At 43.6% G+C, this 8,225-nt stretch overlaps 1 non-coding gene across 1 annotated transcript; it reads right to left on the reverse strand.

Annotated features, from left to right (window-relative positions):
* Positions 1 to 6,192: 6,192 nt before the first annotated feature.
* Positions 6,193 to 6,300, reverse strand: LOC118772280. Its single transcript, XR_005004671.1, has one exon. It is a non-coding gene; the product is annotated as a U6 spliceosomal RNA (small nuclear RNA).
* Positions 6,301 to 8,225: the final 1,925 nt, after the last annotated feature.

Consider the following 8,225-nt stretch of genomic DNA (forward strand, 5'->3'; position numbering starts at 1 on the left):
GGTCCGCGTTTGTGTCCCGGTCACTCCCGTGACAGTTGTACTTTGTGTGCATGTGGGCAGAGACTTGGGGGGGGGGGGGGGGTGTCGGAGGTGTGCAGAAGACTGTGAGAAGGTATGCAGCTGTGAGATATCTGTGTGCTATAAGGTAAAAAGTAAGGCCTGTTGTGCAGGAGACTGTGGGAAGGTTTGCAGCAGTGATATCTCAGGACGTAGAGCTGATTCTATATGTGTACCGTAAGCTGCAAAGTAAGGCCCGTTAGTGTGGGAATTAGACACTGTCCGGACATTGCCCAAGAGATGGACCGTGTGAGAAAGAATAATTGGACTCTGTAAGGGGGAGTTGTTTGTTCAGTACTATTGTGGTGGAAGAAACGTGACAAATTGTATATCCACATGCAGTAAATCCATATGTAGTTCATAAGCACTGCCAGTGGTTGTCAGTTAGGCTAAAGCAGGTAATCAATTATTTTTATTTTTAAGGTGTGTGAACCCTGGAAATAATGTAAAATTAAGGTGGGATATTTTTTTTTAAAAGAAGACAGAAATGTGCTGATGTACACCAGGGGCATGCTAGAGGGGGGAGAGATAACAGGAGAATGTGGTGTGACCGTGAAGAAGTAACAATAGTGTACGGAGGAGATGGGGTGACTCTAAGGGAGGAGTTTGAGTTTCATGGGCAAGCATTGCTAGTGGGTTGCTTTATGTTAGGGTCATTCTGGGTTAAAGTGGATAGTCAATTATATTTTTTAGCACCCAAGGCAGATATGGAGCTGGAACAATAGGTTTCTGTATGAGTCAGGGTGCATGAGACAGAGAAGCTGAAATAATGTTGCTTCTCTTGGTGCAGGTGCAGATCTTCACCTGACCTTCACTTCTCCTGGTGTCTTGTGTTAGGTATATGCCTGATACCCGCCTCCCCTTGCCTCTGACCACTGTGAAATTTTTCATCTTATTCAGCATTTTGAGTATAATCAGGAGGAGCTAGGGGAACGTAATAAAAGAGGAATGTATGCAGACCAAGGGAGCTAGCTTTTTGGGGTATGAATGAATGCTTTGGGGAGAGTGTACATGTGTGATACTCCGCGTGGACCAGCCCGGTTGTTGTATGCGATTGATCACCATAAACAATAAGCCAGACTTATTACATCAGAATCTGTGAAGACCTATTATTATTGAAAAGGTACTGAAAAGGCACTTAAGTGTGGAGGGATCCCCCAGTCCAACTGGCCCAGAATGGAGGAGGTTTTCTACCACACCAGCCCCATCTACATGGTGCAGGTAGTTCTGGTGTGGACACCAGCATTGTTGTGGAAAATTTCTGATTAAGTGTGTGCCCCATGTGGAGGTTGTGGGCGTTGCCGCTTTCGAGGGGGGCGGAGCTTGGCATAGTGCGATTGAGCTTGTTGCTTGGTGGAGATAAATTATTGCCAGCAAACATTATAGGCATTGCCAGTGGATGTTGGTTTTTTATTTTAACTGCAGTTATTGATAAATTAACTGAAGTTATTGATATATGAGCCAGTTATTCTATTAATTAAACAACCTAACACTATAGGCCTTAAATAAATAATAATGTATCCTATTATACTTTGTATTCCTGTGAGCAGAAACTAGAAAGAAGGGTCAAGAGAGTACAGGAGACTGCGGGAGGGGTATGCAGCTGTGAGATACCTGTATGCCAAGTAAGGCCTATTGTGGGGCTGTTAATGAGAGTTGGACACTGTCCGAGCGCTGCTCGGATGATGGACCCTTAGTGTAAGATAAAAGAGTTGGACTCTAAAAAAGGGGGGTTGCAAACAGGGATTCTTTATGGAGTATAGCCAAGGCAGAGCAGGTCAAGAAAGGACAGTTATTTTTTATAGATTAGATATGCGCAGTCTTGGAGATATTAGTGTACAGCCAAGGTGGGGTAGTTATTTTTAATTAGACAGGTGTGATCTTGGAAAAATAGTGTACAGAATGTGTGTTATGAAACTGAAGGAGGGGGTCTGAGTCTAAGCTCCAGGAGGGGCTGAGGGAATAAGCATAAAAAGGGAGATGCATTTGGGGATTGGGCTGACTGCTTGGGGGGGCTGCTTGCCGGACTGCTTGCCTGACTGCTTAGGGGACTGCTTCGGGGGCCTGCTTAGGGGACTGCTTTGGGGGACTGCTTGGGGTTATGACTGATGACGCTACTGCTCCGCGCGGACCAGCCCGGTTTACTGTATGTGATTTTTAACCATGCACAATAAACCTTTTGAGTCAGACTTTGAGGAATATTTTGTATTAATTTTTGGAGATTGTTCATTTTTGCATTTGATGTAGCTTCCTTGCGGTGCATTAGCAGAAAACGGCGGGGAGTGGTGAGGTCACCACAGCATCTGACCCCACACATGGCCTCCTTGCTACACTGCTCTCTTAACATGCTTCTCTAGGGCAGCCTTTGTTGCAGGGATTGACTGCACATTGTGCCTCTTCACAAATAACTTTCTCCTTTCCTTGTCTATTTCTGTGCATGTGCTGGTCTGGTCATAAAGCAGGATAATACACCTCTCGATCGTAGCCATTACCTCCTGTGGTATGTCATCCGGGGCAGAAGTTTCAACAGGGCATGTGTAAGCTTTGGAAAGACAGCCCGTACAGCCCAGGCAGTCTTTTTCCCGTGGCCAACAAAGCTTGATACAGAGTCACAGCCCGTCAATGCATGGAACACTGGAAGTGCACATGCCTTCTCAGGCCCTAGCCCTGCTGCAATTTCATGGGCTGCTAGGTATCAAAACCTCTTTCCAGTTCCAAACACCAACCAAAGCTCATCTTCTGGCTGTAGACCCCGAGCCACTGCCACAGCCAGCACCACAACATCAGTATCAACAGTTTGAATCATGATTTTCTCATGGCCATTTCTTGCTGCATGGGCCACATGTAATAGCATGCACAATATTAACTAGATGTGGGCTAACATTATGTGGCATAGCTAGCTGGTTGGACGCTCAATGCGCGGTTACCAGGCAACCAGCTACTCGGTTGGCGGTCAGGAAACGCAATCAATTCCCTATCCCTATATATAGGTTGTGGTAGCCAAAGAGAAAAGAGAACGTCTTACCTGTTTGGTTCCGGTTTTCCCCTGGGCACTCTGAATACATGTCCCGAGAAGGTAGGCTGGCGTCTTCATTCACTTGTCGTACTGCTTTTGGCAAATTTGACGAGCCTTGTCCATTCTAGGTTCCTGTGGACAGACGGGCGCTGCTTGATTGAGATCGCTGTCATTATATTCCCAAGGTAAAATGACAAATTAAATAACGGCATCAAGATGTAAAATATCTGTAGTTGAGTGTCGGTATCCCTGGCTCTTTACCCTCTTAATTCTTGCAATGATAGCTACATGAAGCATTCTACTCCGCATGTTATATATTGCACAAAGTGGGGAGAACCTGCTAAGAAAAGATTACATCGAGATACTACTCGTTTTACCTGCTTTTCCTATTTTTGTTTTTAGGATGGCTGGCTGCTGTTTTGCCTGTGTGTTTTAGCTAGCTAGCTTTTATCAATTGTTGCCTATTGCATATCGTGTCACCAGACATACAGACTTGCCACATAGCGTACTAGCCACTTAGCTAGCTAGCTAGCAAGCAAGCCCTCTTTCCCAGTAGCTAGCAAGCGACGGGTTGTTTACATTCTGTGTGGTGTCGGGTGATCGCTAACCTTTAGCTTATTGGACAAACCAATTGTAGAGTTGGGGCTTGGCCTCCGTTTTGTTTTAAAATTGTTTTCCTTTTGGTTGTTTGTGTGCGCGGTGTGAGACTCCGTGTCGGTGGAGACGGGTGACCGCGCTTTGGAAGGGGATCTTTTGTTCACTTAAGTGTGGGTGTGCGTGTGCAGACATTGAGTTGCATGAGGTTGTTTCACTTACTTGTACTTCACCATTTTGCAGTGTGTGAGTGTCAGCCACAGTCACGTGTGCTTGGTTGGTCCCTTTCCGGTAAGTCATTGACTCTCCCCGGTAGCTCTCTCACCCGCAGGCATTACAGCCGTACCTCCCCTACTGGCGTGGAGGAGGAGCAACTATTTTTTTATTGATAAAATCTTTGTTTTTTTTTGTGTGTGTTTTAATACTTGTGTTTGCTTTTGCCTAGAATAAACATTATTTTTTTTTATGGAATTCACGTCTCTGGTTGCTTCATTAAATTGAAGGGGCCTGTGTATGAAACCAACGTGTTACCACAAAGGGGTAGAAAGCTAATTCTTTGGGTGAAATTCCCAAGGTGGCGTAGTTTGCATAGTAGCTCCTGCTACAATTAGATAGCATTTAGGAAACTAAACTACACTACCACTAAACTATCACCACAACCAGTAGATTAATACTGACTACAGAAAGCATGGCATTATAAAGCAGAGTGTATTTAGCTGACACTGAACCCTGTGCTGAGTTTCACAGCAGTGGTGTCACCAGTGTGTCCTGGCTGTGCTTAGACATCCACTCTATTACATTTCCCACTCATACAATAGTTATTCTTCATTTTGCAGACTTGGGGATTTATGAGCTTATTGGACTAGTCTGTGTTATTTTATTGGAATCACAATTTTTATGCCGTGGCCACCATCTTGAAAGAAATGGTGGTCATCTTGAACTGTGAGATAGAAGGAAGCTTCTGGCCAATTCTAAAGTTCCAAATTCAAATTCTGCATCATAAAAAATGTATGATTTGACACCCACTGAGATCATCCATATCAGACTAGGCTACGCAACTTCATTGCAATTACAATTTTCATACCAGTCATGGCTGCCATCTTGAAAAATTATGGCCATCTTGAATTTTCGATGACTTGCATGTACTATCCAAATGGCAATTCCCAAGAACTATGTAAAATTGATCTGAAAACAGATGTCGCTGGCAGCCATTTTGAAAAATGGCTGCCATGGGCGACATATTGAAAATTCATGATGGCTCAATATTCAGATTTTTTTGGAATGCCTTTGGCTATAAGTGTACCACATTATTTGCTTTTATCACAAAATGCACAATTGTTATGGTTATCTGCACCACTATAAGTCTGTTTAGAGATAAAGAATAAACAAAACAACTGTACTGGATCACGTGTTGGTGACTTAATGTTCCCAGTCAGCGGTGACATTCATTTAGTGTCAAAAACTTTGGAAAACTTTTGAAAAAGATGATCTGCGCATACTTCTATTGCCCACCCTCTGTGTGATATGTACTGGACAAGGCCTACGGCCAATGGATGACGAGACCTACAGTGTTATACCGAAGGGGGAATTTGATATCCCTGTTGCAGACAGGATGAAAAATCAACGGTCAGCTCTGGTCAAACTATGGAGAAATAGGCACCAGTATTCCTTAAATGATGACAGAGCGTCCATTTTGTGTAACAGGAAATTTGTGGTAAAGAAGTCTGCTATCACGGAACTTGTTAAGAGAGAATTTGATGCCACTAAAGGTTCTAGTGCATGAAAAGTAAACATCAGACTGAGGGAGAAGTACTCTGAGATGAGTGAGAAAGCTGTTCAACAAGCATTGGATTTATCCAGACAGTGCCAGTTGCTGAAAGCAAAATTTCAAGATGCGTGACCGAGTTGGCGCCCACTAATACTAAGCTTTTGTATTGCAAATCCGGAGGGCCTATGAATCAGAAAGTGAGAGCATTTATACTCACTCTGCACTCCTAAAAACAGGACAAGCTCACAGGGCGCTAGTAACGTAAATACTACTTCTCAATACAACCTGTGCGCTTAACCAGCACGTCAGAGCACATTCATTGTGCGAGTTTCGGCCGGTGTGTTGTGAGTTTCGGGGCTTTCAATGTGCGTGACCGAGTGTACTCAGCTTGCCACAAGCAGTCCTGATTACTTGTAATTACCCCTCACTATATCAGTAGCTCTTTGCGCTGAAGCGTCAGCCCTTGTGTGAAGACCTACTTGCCTGTGTCTGCTTAGTACTTGGATGGGAGACCCCCTTGAGAATACTCGGTTATGTGAGTTTTTTCCCTCGACAGGAGGCGCTATTTGACCACAAACACAGATTTCTGTTATTACTCTTTCCCTTCATCGTGAATTTATTTCTCTCTTGAAACAAGGCGTATTTAGTCCACAGTTTCAGGCGATGTGTTTGAAAATAAGTCCCGTGTGCAAAACAGTTAATGGAAGGATTTTCTTGTTTCCCCCAAAAAATGTCATACTGTGGTCATGTGACTTTCAAGAACATGGAACTCTTCACGATTTTGCGTGTAATCCTTGCGCCAGGGGCCATGCTAATCTTCTCTGTATCCTTCCAATGTTACTATATGTGCTGCCGTAGCGAGCACATCAGAGCATATCAGAGCGATGCAGCAAACTTCATGTTACATTCCTCCTCCTCAGTACCTTTTTGCGCTCTAGTTCTCTTTTTCTTCATTCACTCGATTTCTCCATTTTCCACTTATTACAGTAATTGCGTAATATTAGACACCGGGATACCTTAGGTGGCATCAGTCCAGGTAAAAATGCAAATTCAATTGGTCCGTAATCGTCACTATTGGCAGATGTCAACATTAGACCCGCCCCCACAGATTTAAAATACCACGCTGGTACTCACTCAAATTCCCCGACGACTGTGCTTGCCGCCATAGACGTTTAAATTACCTGAGGTGCACACGTTCGTGCACCCGTGACCATGACGTTACGTGACCCCTAACCCCTACTTCCGTGCACCCTTTTCCTGACGTCATGTGGCATACCCGTAACATATTTTAAATCATTTATTGTCTGCTAAGACAAAAGCAGCACACTTATATTAATACATTCAGTACTGACCCTCTGTATTGAAGAGTGGTGTTGTGGGGGAGGGTGGTGAAAAAGTAAGGTACAACTGAATGTACTTGCAATCCTACATTCATTCAGATGCATGCTGTTTTAAGACTGTATTGATGTGTATTGCACCATGATCCAGGGCACAGCAGCAGTAACAGCAACTGCCTGTGCCCAGGATTCAATACTACAGCCTCCTTCTGTAGTGTAATGTCTTGAAGGTGGTAAAAATGTGGCACTGAAATTGTGTCACTAACAGTTATAGTTACTGTACACATCTGACTTTCTGAGGAGTGACCGCTGCTAAATGACACTTAGTACTTGACCATTCATGATGGCCAGATTGAAAACTGTGTAGATAATCCACCCGAGACAAATAAACTAGCAGAGAAGACATTTGCAGGAATTTGATGAAGATCTCCTCTCTTTCTGCTGGTTCAATCAAGGAAACCAACACTCACCACAAGGGTGAGAGCTTCCTTTGGCTCCTGAACATGAGAAAAAGCAGCAGCTTCCAAGGCTAAGTCAGACCCAGAACATTGCCTTTGAGTGAAAGAGAAGGAGAAGGAAAAGGATCAACAAGAAAATGAGCCAGCCCTCCTGCTCAGCAAAGGATGTCCTGCTGTGTCCTGCTCCAGCCTACACAGAAGAACCAGGCCACAGATCCAGCCCAACACATAGACCGGCCAGGCCATTTCATGCTGTGCCCAACTGATGTCTGAGTATGTCACATCAATGTAAAAGATACTGAATATCTTTAACCCCGACTCTGCCTTAATAATGCTAAACACTAAACTGTAGTTTGTATTCATGCTTTTAATATTTTCTCAAAAAATAACTATTTATTTCCACGATCATTATATTTTGTAAATATTGTGTTTGAGAATCAATATTATTTGTGGTTATGAACTGTCCTGCTTGATTACACATCGACTCCTCTATGTCATCATCCTCTATTTTTGATTAATGCCCTCTACCTTAAGCTATAAATCACTACTTGTTCTTTCTCAACTCACATTCATTAAATATTTAATTGAAATTCTGAAACTGAGCCCCCAAATAATTTATGACTGATGATTTACATTCATAAGAAGAATACTGTGTATTACATGTTAAACTGGTGTCCTGTGTGAGGATAGCTGTCCCCTTATACTATTGTAAATGGCATGTGTTGAACTGCTGCCATCATGTGGGTGCACTGAAACAGAGTAAGAGAGGACTCGGTGTTGAAATTGCAACCGAGAGAGAGCAGAGTCTTTTTATTCTGTCACAATAAACAATAGCACATACAACTGTCAGAATTCCTCCTGACATGACCGCGCTGCACTCCCTGGAAGAGCGAGGGGAGTCGGGATGAAATAATTGGCAATTGACGGTGTTCGCTGCCTAGTGTGTGCTCCGCACCTGTTGCCTGTCTGTGTGTAATTTTCGCTGGGACTATTTA

This window comes from Megalops cyprinoides, unplaced genomic scaffold (assembly GCF_013368585.1).
Source record: "Megalops cyprinoides isolate fMegCyp1 unplaced genomic scaffold, fMegCyp1.pri scaffold_137_arrow_ctg1, whole genome shotgun sequence".
In the NCBI taxonomy this organism is placed as follows: domain Eukaryota; kingdom Metazoa; phylum Chordata; class Actinopteri; order Elopiformes; family Megalopidae; genus Megalops; species Megalops cyprinoides.